Genomic DNA, 12683 nt, shown 5'->3' with positions numbered 1-12683 from the left:
GAAGCTGAGACAATCTAATGTGGGGCCTAGAGTATATTCAGTAAGGTATATCCTTTGCAACACTTAGCCAAGATTGTGTCCTCTGTTACATTTATCCCCTTCGTATGTTATGGGGTTAAGAGGTATTCTTTCTTTTTGTAAGAAAATCTTGTTTTAATCTCCTTGAAAGATATAAGTGTGAGTCAAATATGCCAGGGATTCCTTCAAGTTCGAAGATAACTAGTCTGTGTCAAGATAATAGTGAAAATCATATAAAAACAAAATAACAAACCCTACAATATCTGTAGACATAGCTGATCCTGGGATTGTAATTTCTGTTTAACTTTTTTCTTCTTCCCAACCAATTCAAGGTTTTCCTCACACATAGCCAGCACTCCGTCCCAAGAAAGGAGGAGATTAAATATAATCATCCTGTCAAAAGCTAGCTGGCTTATCTCCTCAAGGAATGTTGCTGCATCATCTTGATCTTTCTTACTGGCAGGATGATTATTTAGCAGCCATAGTAGTTAGGCCTACTTTGATGAAAGGGATACTGTGCTTTGCAAGTCAGTGTAGTCTACCCACTGCTAGTAGAACCTATATTCTTGCAATAGTATGGCTAAGATAAAAAGTTAATGTGATACCTACAAGATGTGGTAGACACAATTATTAAGCACAAATCCTTACGCTGTGTGTTTAGTATGAGAAATATAACACATACTTCTTTCACCCACTCCCTTGTCACCAAGTTCCTACTTCATTCTTTTTGGTTCACAGAATATGCAGCCTCAGCATTGCCTATGGTTCCCCATACATCCTTATCCTACATTAGTTTCCTTCATACATAAAATGGACACCAAATACTATGCTCAGTCTTCCCATTGGAAGAATTTCCCTTTCCCACTGTCAATTGGGTCACCTCTGGTTTGTGTTAAATGCAGCATCAATCCATTTTTAGCTAACACCATATATTACAGTGACCTGTTTGTGAAACAGGCCCATAACTTTATTTCTTCACTAGTTGGCCTACAGAGAAGACCATTTTCCCTCCTAAAAGAAGTGTTGAAATTAATAGTGAGAGTGTTGCAGTATAGTATCTGTGTCTTGTGTATATGTCTGAAAGTTTGCCTTATGATGTCCTGATTAATAGGGCTAGGCAAAATAGAAATATTGTACATTTTCTATAGCGTGTACATTTCTATAGGGTTTATCCAGACTTTGGCATCTATAGTCTTTCTAAAGAATATAAGACATTTACCATCTGTTTCTAACAGTTTGGGTAAGAGAGGAAGTGGCCATCTTTGAAAAATATAATAATATCATTCATTCACAAAATACATCTTTCCTTCCTTCCTTCCTCTTTCTTTTTTCTTTCTTTCTCCATTTCTCCCTTTCTCTTGTTCTTTCTTTCTCCCTTTTTTCTTTCCTTCCTTCCTTTTTTCCTTCCTTCCTTCCTTTTTTCTTTCCTTCCTTCCTTCTTTTCTTCTTTCTTTCTTTCTTTCTTTCTTTCTTTCTTTCTTTCTTTCTTTCTTTCTTTCTTTCTTTCTTTCTTTCTTTCTTCTCCTTCCTTCCTTCCTGCCAGTCCTGGAGCTTGAACTCAGGACCTTGGAGCTGTCCCTGAGCTTCTTTTGCTCAAAGCTTATGCTCTACCACTTGAGCCACAGTGCCACTTCCAGCTTTTTTGATAGTTTATTGGAGATAAGAATCTTATGGACTTCAATGCCAAGGCTAGCTTCAAAACTCAGTCTTCAGACCTCAGCCTCCTGAGTAACTAGGATTGCATGCATGAGCCACAGTGACTGACTAATACATCCATTCTTATATTCCCACATGGTATTTCTCAATACTATCCCTAGGAAGTTCTGGTATATACAATTGTCTCACAATAAAAGGACCTTTTATTTCCAATGGACTAGGAAGATAGGTAGCCTTTATTAATGTCTGACTACTCAATAACTCAATTATAAAATCCTGCAGAGAGCCTGTTTTCCAAGTCAATTCCTTGTATCATCCTTTAGGATCTGTCATCCCAAGAGAGCAGAATCTAAAACAAAAGCACTTGTGTAAGTGCTTATTCGGAGAAGTAGAGGACAAATAAAGCAAATCAGAAAGAGTGAAACCACTTTTGATAGTTGGTTGCTAAATTCTGTGAGGCTGTCTAAGAAACTAAAGTCATAACAGATATTGTGTCATAATACTATATCTTGTATGATACAAGATATTCACAATAGATTTTAGACTATGTACTGTGGTAATGTTGGAAGTAAATCTTAGTTTATATAATTCTTAAGGTTTAAATAAGTTATATTCTGTTTGGGGCAATTGCTAAACTTACCATACTTTTTTAAAGCTACCCTGAGGAACAGAGGGGTATTCACTAAGAGTCCATCTCCTTGGATGTATAGTCTAAGTCAAGCCACTTATACATGTAACAAATTACTGTAACATGAACTTGTCACACTTCTCTTAATCTTTGTTATTTGTCTTATATATACTACTATATCCTCCTAATGTAATTACTCATGCTAGAAGACCTTACTTCTTCACTAGAAATTGTTTTTTCATTCCTATAGAGAACTCTCAATTTAATATTGCTTCTTTTCCTTCCTTTTCCTCTTCTCTTTTCTTCCCCTTCTCCCTCCTTTTTCCCTCATACTTCTTTCTCATAGGTACTGCAATACTAGGATAGGCGATGATGAAATTTTTAATTCTGGATCAAAGTTTTCATGTCTGAAATTTCTTATCATTAGCTTAGCCACTAAAATGAATTTTATTGAATGTATAGAACACTACACTCTTAGAGTAGGATAGAAATTAGATAAAATCCAATTCATCCTTTAACTCAAAAGAGGTCCCAGCTATTAATTTCCTGAGAAGTGATAATGTTACTCTGTAGGTGAGTTATTCATCTTTAGACATGAAAATTCACTACCACAAGAGTTTTTTAGTTATATATTTGTCTCAGTAAGAGAAAAAATTCCGAAGATTAAGTGATCATAAAAATCTTAGTAATAAATCAGCTTTCTATTTGTGGAATCTAGAGGAAAACAAAATAAAGCACAGAAACAAGGTCATGGATGAAAAACTGGACTGTTATGGAAGAGGAAGGACCTTGGGGGCAAAAGAAGGGAGAGGAATGATAAGAAAGTAAATATGATCACTTATGCATATTTGGAAAGATCCTTAATGCATACAGCTTAACATATGCCCATAAAATGGTTTTCAATTCTAATAATAATCATCATCATAATAAGCACATATGCTGTTCTTCAATGTGACAGTCACAATTCTAAGTACTTTTCAATCATTACAATTTTAATCTGCATTCTAATCCTGTAAAGTGAGTGGTATTGCATCCTCCTCATTTTGTAGAAGAAACTGAGGCACAGAGATTTCAAGTAGATTACCCGTCACATGATTAGTGAGTAGCAGAACTGACATTTGAAACCTGGCCATCTGGCTCTAGAATCTGCACTCTTATCATTATATAAAGGGAATAATTTCTAGAGCTTCTACTTATTTCCTTTTCTTCTTGTTTGCCATTGCTCCTTTATTTTTCATGTGGTTTCTATGATCTCTAGGCCAAATGAGATTCCAAAAATAACAATTTTAATTTCCAAATTGAGGGCATGATTTCTAAATGGACCAAGTTATTTTTGTGAACCCTACATAAAATTCAGGAACAGAACTTTGGGAAGGAACTTCCAGATGGCAGTAAATCTTCACAGTTCAGTAATTAAGCCTTTTGAGAATGTTACTCTGTGATGGAGCCACTGCCTGATTAACTGTACAATATCAATTATATCAAATGGCACTACTTTAATTCTGTCAAAATTTAGAGAAATCTGACATGCTGACACGAGATTCTGTGAAGTGTGATAATGAGCTGCCAAGTGTCATAAAGTGCCACAGGGGGTGGGGAGAAACAACTCTTGCTTTTAGGCTAAATTTGTTATTTTTTATTCATATTAGAGAATGCTTTATTAACACCATAAGCGTTCAGATATATACACATCTCCTGTTTGAAATGAACAGTGTAATCTTTTTAGTTTTTATGAATGAAGTTCAAGTGAGAACACTTGAATTACAGAAGAAATTAAATGGTTGATTTTTATTTTTTTTAGCTGAGGAAGATTGCAAAGCTAGGAAATTAGGCCCTTATGCATTTTGTCCTCGCTAGTCCTGTGAAGCATGGTCTTCAGAAAGTTAGCGTTAGCTTTTTGGAAGTTAAGAAATTCAACTTGTCTAATTTTATAGTGACAGAAACTTTCCTGGTCATTAAGGACACATCCAGGCTGTTTAAATAGCAAAGCTGGAGTTATTAAGTGACAGAATCTTTCAACCAGGTTTGGCTATCTTGAAAGGAAAGGCATATCCTTTTCATTAAAAACGGAAAAGACTTTATTTTAAATGCAATACTGTTATCAAACATGAGAGTTTCTATTTCATTAATGGAGTAATAAAAACAGCTAAAAGATAGGCCACTTTTGAGTTTTTAAAATCATTACTTTAATGAGATGTGTACACATTTAAATTTTCTGTTGTCTTTCATTGAGATGAAAGGAGCCCTGCATTAGGCTTCTTGGGATGTCTGAGTGACATTAATGAGCACTCTGACATGGAAGGTTCACTTATTTTAATGTGCAGTATTTGGTGATCATCTTTAGTTGCCTACCATATCTGACCTATTTGACTTCCTTTGTAACTTTGTGCATTTTCAGTTGTCTCCTGGATATTTGAAGCACCCCAAGCTAAATATCTACAGCCCAACCTGCCATATTTTTTTCCTAACCCTTTCCCTTCTAGTACTTCTCCTCCCTTTCCTTTGATCCAGAAGACTCACTATGTGTAAATCATCTACAAATGACATCTCAGTGTTTCCACTTTGGTTCACCCACCCCTAATGGCATTTGGAGATAATTCTGTTTCCTGTAGATCCCTGCACTAACATTGGCCAGTTTCATTTTATTCCAGTATTCTTAATTTCCTATAGCTAACCTCTACTGATACCCCGCCGTAGTTAATCTCTGGTGGGTTTTCATCTATCTACCTTCTATTGGTGTATGCTAAATGGTAATAGAGCTGTAGACACATTGCCTCCCCATCTTTATCCAGTAATAATTTTTCACTTACATTTCTCTTGTGGCAGGTTCGGACAAAGCCAACAACTCTACTGTTTAACCTGAGTAAGATGTTACTCTTTGCCTCTTATCAGGTATTTCAAACTTTTTATGAGTAATTGAGTTCTTGTAGGTCTTTGGAAAGGGAAGTGTCCACCTGACCCTTGTCTTCTTCTAGCTATGAGGTGGATGGTAAATAAAAGCCACACTAGTTCACTACTTCTGTGTTTTTGTTTATAGATAATGAGAAAGAGTACAACTGCATGTTAGTTGAAAGAGAATGGCTTGCCAGTTCAGCTACCTCTTCATCTTCTACAATGCACTCAATTACTTGTTATATATTAAGAGAATGCAGTTACTTAAGGCTTCTTATTGAATATTAGGACTTAGTTACCCATTCTGGGTAATTAAGAGAGATATTTACCCTGAAGACTCACTTTTAAACTACTAAATTTTCTTGTTATTTTCTTCAAAGTATTTTTCATAGCCCTGATAGAGTCAATATTATCTCAATAGCTAATGTATTCATATATGCAAGCATCTGTGTTGAGGTCATGGGAGACATTAATATTTAAGGAACCTTTTGTGTATCACAAAGTAGATAATAAAATGTCAATGGCATCTGTTGGTTAGCCAATCTTTAATTCACTAGCTAGTATATAATTTGGCTTTGGTACTTTGAAATGCATTTTTCACCATTTCAGTAATGACATTTCTCACCATTTTCCCTGAACTACATAGATAAGATGTTATAGAACTACCCAAAGATACCAGTGGCTCCATCCCTTATGCCTCTCAATGTATTAAAGGAGTCATATATTTGAGGTCCTCCTGTGAGACATGATAGGAAGGTGAAGGTGCTGGACATATATGACATACATACTTAGACATCCCTGTTTTCCTAAACTTCAGTATTTTTCTACATTATTCAAGAAAAGTTCTTGAATCTCACCCTCATTAACCATAATCCATTGAACTTATATTTTTGTGAAGCCAAAAAGTGTTTTATATTTAGCAGTTGGAGCTTATACAGTAAACTCAGAATTTCTCTTTTTTTCTTTTGTATTTATTTATTTATTTGTGAGAATACTGTACAGAGGAGTTACAATTACATGGGCAAGATAACAAGTACATTTCTTATTAAGCATTGTTGCCTCCTCTTTGTTTCCCCTTCCCATCCCTTCCCATACTCCCCCCACTCGATCCTTCCCCCACCCTCCCCCCCAACCAAAGTTGTAAAGTTCGTTTTTCGACATAACGACTTGTACATCTCATTGTTGCAATGGGTCCACCTGTATCCCTAGTTAAATGATTTGATTTTTCCCTTCCCCTCCACAAATTATAACAACATCAAATACAATAAAAATATGGGTTATACCGTGGGGGAGGGACATACAAAGCAACAAAGAAATCATTTTATAAATATGTTAGAAACAATTGCATGAAAGGAAAAAAAAACAAAAAACATTTGAATACTATCTTGGGGTTCATTCCCCTAACACCATTTCTGCTTGACTCAGACATATACTAGTTATTGCAAATAAGGGAAACCATGGGACCTATGTTTCTCTGGGCCTGGCTTACTTCACTTAATATAATTTTTCCAAGTCTTTCCATTTCCTAACAAATGGGGCAATGTCATTCTTTCTGATGGAGGCATAGAATTCCATCGTGTATGTGTACCACATTTTCTTGATCCATTTATCTACTGAGGGGCATCTGGGTTGGTTCCACTCTTAGCTATGGTAAATAATACTGCAATAAACATAGTTGTGCTGGTAGCTTTAGTGTGGTCTTGTTTGTGATCATGGAACAATAAAAGACCCTGAATAGCAAAACCGATCCTTAACAGAAAGAGCAGTGCTGGAGGAATATCGATACCAAATTTCAAACTCTACTACAAAGCCATAGTAATCAAAACAGCTTGGTACTGGCACAAGAACAGACCCCAGGACCAATGGAATAGAATTGAAAACCCAGAAATGAACCTAAAGACCTATAGCCATCTAATCTTCGATAAGGGAACTAAAAAAAATAGAATGGAAGAAAGACAGCCTCTTCAGTAAATGGTGCTGGCAAAATTGGTTAACTACTTATAGAAAACTAAAGCTAGATCCTTATATATCACCCTGCACCAGAATCAACTCCAAATGGATCAAACACCTCAGAGTCAAAGCAGACACTCTGATGGAATAGGAGAAACCCTAGGTCTCCTTGGCACAGGCTGAAATTTTCTTAATAGAGACCCAGAAACACAACAAATCAAAGAAAGCTTGGACAAATGGGATTGCATGAAATTGCAGAGCTTCTGCATGGCAAAGGACATAGCTTGCAAGATCAATAGAAATCCTATGGATTGGGAGAAGACCTTCACTAGCCATACAACAGACAAGGGTCTCATATCTAAAATATACCTGGTACTTCAAAAATTAAGTCCCCCAACAACAAATCCTCAAAGAAACAACTGCCCAATAAGTAAGTGGACGAAAGACTTAAAGAGAAACTTCTCTGAAGAAGAAAGAAGGATGGCCAATAGTCACATGAAGAAATGTTCAACTTCTCTAGCCATAAAAGAAATGCAAATCAAAACAACACTGAGATACCACCTCACCCCAGTTAGAATGGCTATAATCAAGAACTTTAATAACAACAGATGTTGGAGGGGATGTGCACAGAAGGGAACCTTACTGCATTATTGGTGGGAGTGTAAACTTGTTTAACCACTTTGGAAAGCAGTATGGAGGTTCCTCAAAAGACTCCACATAGAGCTCCCCTATGACCCAGCAATCCCACTTTTGGGCATTTAAACTCAGAATTTCTGACAAGCATAACTTATCAATAGCTTTTGCCCTGGCTACAAAACAGCTTTTGCCCTGTTGTACACAAAACCATTTGTCTAACATTGTTATAGTTCTTATTCTTCAGACATCTTTTGATATGTTAGCAAAAACTCCAGGGAGATTTTACAGTTTCAATTGTCAGATTTATCTGTGGATACCTACCTATACTTATTTCATGCTTTAAGACATATGTATTTCCTAATTCTATCTGTTGCACAAACAGACTGTAAGAGTGTGAACTCAAGTTATGTTTTAATATGACTGACACTCAATTAATAAGTCTAAGTTGTAGGAATTCTTGCTCTGTCCTTAGCTGAGTTATCACTTCAGACACATTTTGAGACAAAGACAATGAGTGTTTATTACTCAAGGTCTCTTGTAGAAAAAAAAACTATGTACTAAAATTTATTGAACTTAGTAAGAAGGAGTAGAATTCAAGAAACAATATTTGGCAAGAATATTGGTGAGAAACTAAGCAAATAAAAGTAAATATTGAATGTTGAAAAGAGACTTATATGGGGGACATTTTGAAGAAAAAGTTATGTAAAATTCTAGGTGTGATCAATTAGTTATGATTTAGCAAGTATTCATTTACACTCCACCCTCCACACCAATGGAAGAAATGTACTTCTCCATCTCATTGATGTTGGGCTTGGACTTGTAAATTTCTCAAATATTGATAGATGAACCAAGAGAAAAGGCTTAAAATGTGCATACCTGTGGCCTTTGCACTTGTTTTCCTGCTTTTGTTTTGTACTGAGAAAAGTATGCTTCAGGTGGCCAGTGGTTCAAAGAAGATGAAAGATGTCAGGAACAGATGAATGAAGGTACACTTTGGACTCAGTGTTCCACTCAGCTAACTGGATATTCTCACTGAGTCCAAAACACATAACAAACAATAAACAACCTGGATTTATTTTGATTGTCAATTAAGTAAAAAAATCTAATTGACATGTTAGATGCTAAGTATATAAAAGCAAGGAAAACTGGATTAAAAATAGTCTAGGATTCTTGAAATATTTAGAAAGGATCTGTTGATTAACTTTTAAAAAATATCACTCTTTCTGATAAATATAATTTTGACATATTAAGCAAAACAAAAGATAAAAAACAAAGAGTATTTGTGAAAAGCATTTTTCATCTCGTGTTTCACATTTGCCTGTTTGCTCATATCATATATATGATATGTCTCTGTATATACATACAGAAGTAGCAACAATTATACACAGTCATAAATGTTCCTTAGGTTTTCTTATTAATATAAATAATTGGAGATTGTTCTCTATTGGTACATATAGGTTTAAGTTTAGTACATATAGAACTTTCAAATGACCATTGTTTAGAACACATAAATTATTAATTAGATCCCACTTTATAAGTGGGATTATAATTAAATCCCTTATTTATTTATAATTAGATCCCTTTTAAATATTATTAGTCAAGTGATCCCTTTTAAATATTATTAGTCAAATGACATGTCATATAGGATAGCAGTTATTTAATTTACAAATATGAAACAAGCTAACTAACTTCTAAACCAGTAAAGAGAAAATGAGGAAGAGTGAAAAATCATCAGCTATTTAGAGGAAAAAATGTGTAAAAAAAGAAGAAAATAAAGTAAGAGTCCAAATAATGTAGTAGAAAAAAATCCAACCTCAGACTCAGTGGCTCACACTTATGTTCGTAACTACTCAGAAGGCTGAAATCTGGAGGATCATAGTTCAAAGCAAGTGTGGACAGAAAAATCTGTGAGACTACATCTCTGAACAAAAATCCTAGTTAAAACAAGGGCTGGAAACATAGCTCAAGTTTTAGAGCACTATCTAAGCTAGCAAGTTAAATAAAGGGGAGGTCTCAGAGTTCCAATCCAAGTTTCACCAAACAAGAACAACAACAAACAAACAAACCAAAACAACCAACCAACCAAACCAACATTTAGTCATATTGGGTATCAATATCATAAAGTATTTTTCAGTAAGAGGAAGATTCTCAAACAAGTTTTTTGAAAGCTTAACTATAAGTATGATATTTCTAAACATTTCACATACAGTATGGTTGAATATGTAGAGATAAAGATATATCCAACTAATTAGTAAAATTAATATGACATAGGTATATTAATACAAGAAAAGATGAGCAGTAGGAGAAATATTTGTCATAATACCACATTCAAGTACAACCTTTAACTTATCCAAAAGATTATTACAATTAATATTACTATTATAATATTAATACATTATGTAAAAATAGACTTACAAAAATAATTCAACATCTTCCTCAAGAATTAATCAACCTAAACAAAAGTGGCTACTGTGAAGAAAATGGGAATAAAATAATTAAAATGTGATCTATTGGTCATTACAGGCTCTCAAACCAAGTATAAATATATATTCTTTCAAACAGATTAGGTTTTAAAAATTATCTATTATGTTTAATAACAATTTCTATTTATTAGAAATTGATATTCTGTAGAATACATTTTAATAAGCTTACATTAGTTGTACAAAGGGATAAATGTGACATTTCCACACCTGTAGTCAATGTATTTTAATCGATATTTACTACTCGAGTTTGTTTCCCCTCCCACTTCCAGAAACAATTGTAGAGTTCATTTTCATATGTGATTTAATTTATTTGATAAGTTTAAAAAACTACTCTGGAAAACTTAAAAGTAAATTCTAAAAAATTTTATGCACCAGAGAAGAAATAACACAGATTATGATAATTAGGACTGGATTTCAGCAAATGAGTTGCATAAGAAATTTATGGGGCTTAGGTTTCAGTGAGACATTAAAATTTTTTATATGCTCTATAGATCCAAAAGAAAACAAGATAGAAAAAAATGAATTAAAGTAGAAAATGATCAGGAGATACAACATTATGAATTAAGCTATAAAAATGAACATCAATACCAAAATAATTAGGAACTAGTTATAACTGGAAAAATTCAATATAAACAAAAATGGAAGTTACAGATAAGCAGTGCTGCAGTAAAATTCAGAGCATAACTAGAATAAATGAGTGAAGTAGTCGATACATGTGTCAAAATACAGCCACAGCCACAAAATACTATATTCTTCTGTTCCTGCTGGATTCCTGCTTATTTTTTAGACCCATAGAAAACAGTCAGAGTCTCCTATCATTGAGGCTGTTGGGCACATATTAGTGCTGTGTTTGTACTTCAAAACTCTAATATCATGTAGCTGAGATTCTATATTGATATAGGGGAACATGTTGCTCAGGACTGATTGTTTATGCCCTCGGCACTAAATTCATATACTGAAATCCCAACCGATAGTGGAGGGGAGTGTGGTCTTTGGGAGGGCATTAGGTGGAGGGCCTGCAGGTGGAGCATTTATGAATGGGATTAGTGCCTTTATGGGAACAGACTGAAGGGTATGCTTTCTCTCTACTCTTTTTCATCTGGGATACAATGAGAAAAAAACAGTTGCAATTAGATTGGGGTCCTCCAGCCAGTGTCACTTAATCACTCGTTTTCTATTTTAGAAGCCCAGACTAACTAAGACTGTTGTTTAATGGTTGGATTTTTTTCCCTTTTCTCTTTAATTTTATTTTTGATATGAGATTTTACCATACCGGATGGAGTTACAGCTGAATTCTACAAGGCCTTCAAAGCAGAGCTCACACCAATACTCCTCCAACTCTTCAATGAAATTGAAAGTGAAAGTTCACTACCAAATTCCTTCTATGAAGCTATCAAAAAAAATAAGCCTCATTCCAAAACCAGGCAGGGACTCATCAAAGAAAGAGAACTATAGACCCATTTCCTTGATGAACATTGATGCAAAATTTCTCAACAAAATTTTGGCCAATCAACTTCAACAACTCATCAAAAAAATCATACACTATGATCAAACGGGATTCATTTCAGGGGTGCAAAGCTGGTTCAATATACACAAATCACTTAATATAACTCATCACATCAACAAGAGCAAGGATAAGAACCACATGATTATCTCAATAGATGAAGAAAAAGCATTTGACAAGATCCAGAACCCCTTTATGATGAAAGTTCTGGAAACTAGGAATTCATGGAACATTGCTCAATGTAATAAAGGCTGTATATGACAAACCTATAGCCAGCATTATACTTAATGGTGAAAAGCTAAAGCTATTTCATCTAAATTCAGGAACAAGACAAGGATGTCCACTCTCTCCACTTCTCTTCAATTTAGTATTAGAATGCCTAGCTAGAGCAATAAGACAAGATGCAAACATAAAAGGGATCCAAATAGGGAAAGATAGAATAAAACTCTCCCTTTTTGCAGATGACATGATCCTGTATTTAAAGAACCCCATGGACTCAACTCTCAAGTTACTCAAGCTGATTTGAAACTTTGGCAAAGTAGCAGGATACAAAATTAACCCTCAAAAATCAATGGCTTTCCTGTATACCAATAACAAGAAGAGCACGGCTGAAATCAGGAAAGCACTCCTTTTGTAATAGTCCCACAAAAAATAAAATACCTAGGAGTTAGCTAAAGAAGTGAAGGGCCTCTATGATGAAAACTTTAAACACCTGAAAAAGGAAATTAAAGCAGAACTAAGGAAGTGGAAAAACCTCCCATGCTCCTGGACTAGGAAGATTAACATCCCATTGGAATATGTGTTATCTTTCGCATCGCTCTTCTTGTACTGATAGGCAAGTCTTCCAGTCTCAAGACAATTTCTTTGACACTTAATTTCTCTGTCACTGACCAAAGATTTGTCTTAGTAAATTTCA

Source organism: Dipodomys merriami, unplaced genomic scaffold (assembly GCF_024711535.1).
Source record: "Dipodomys merriami isolate MVZ:Mamm:240054 unplaced genomic scaffold, mDipMer1.0.p SCAF_1, whole genome shotgun sequence".
Lineage (NCBI taxonomy): Eukaryota > Metazoa > Chordata > Mammalia > Rodentia > Heteromyidae > Dipodomys > Dipodomys merriami.
This window is presented reverse-complemented; position numbering follows the sequence as displayed.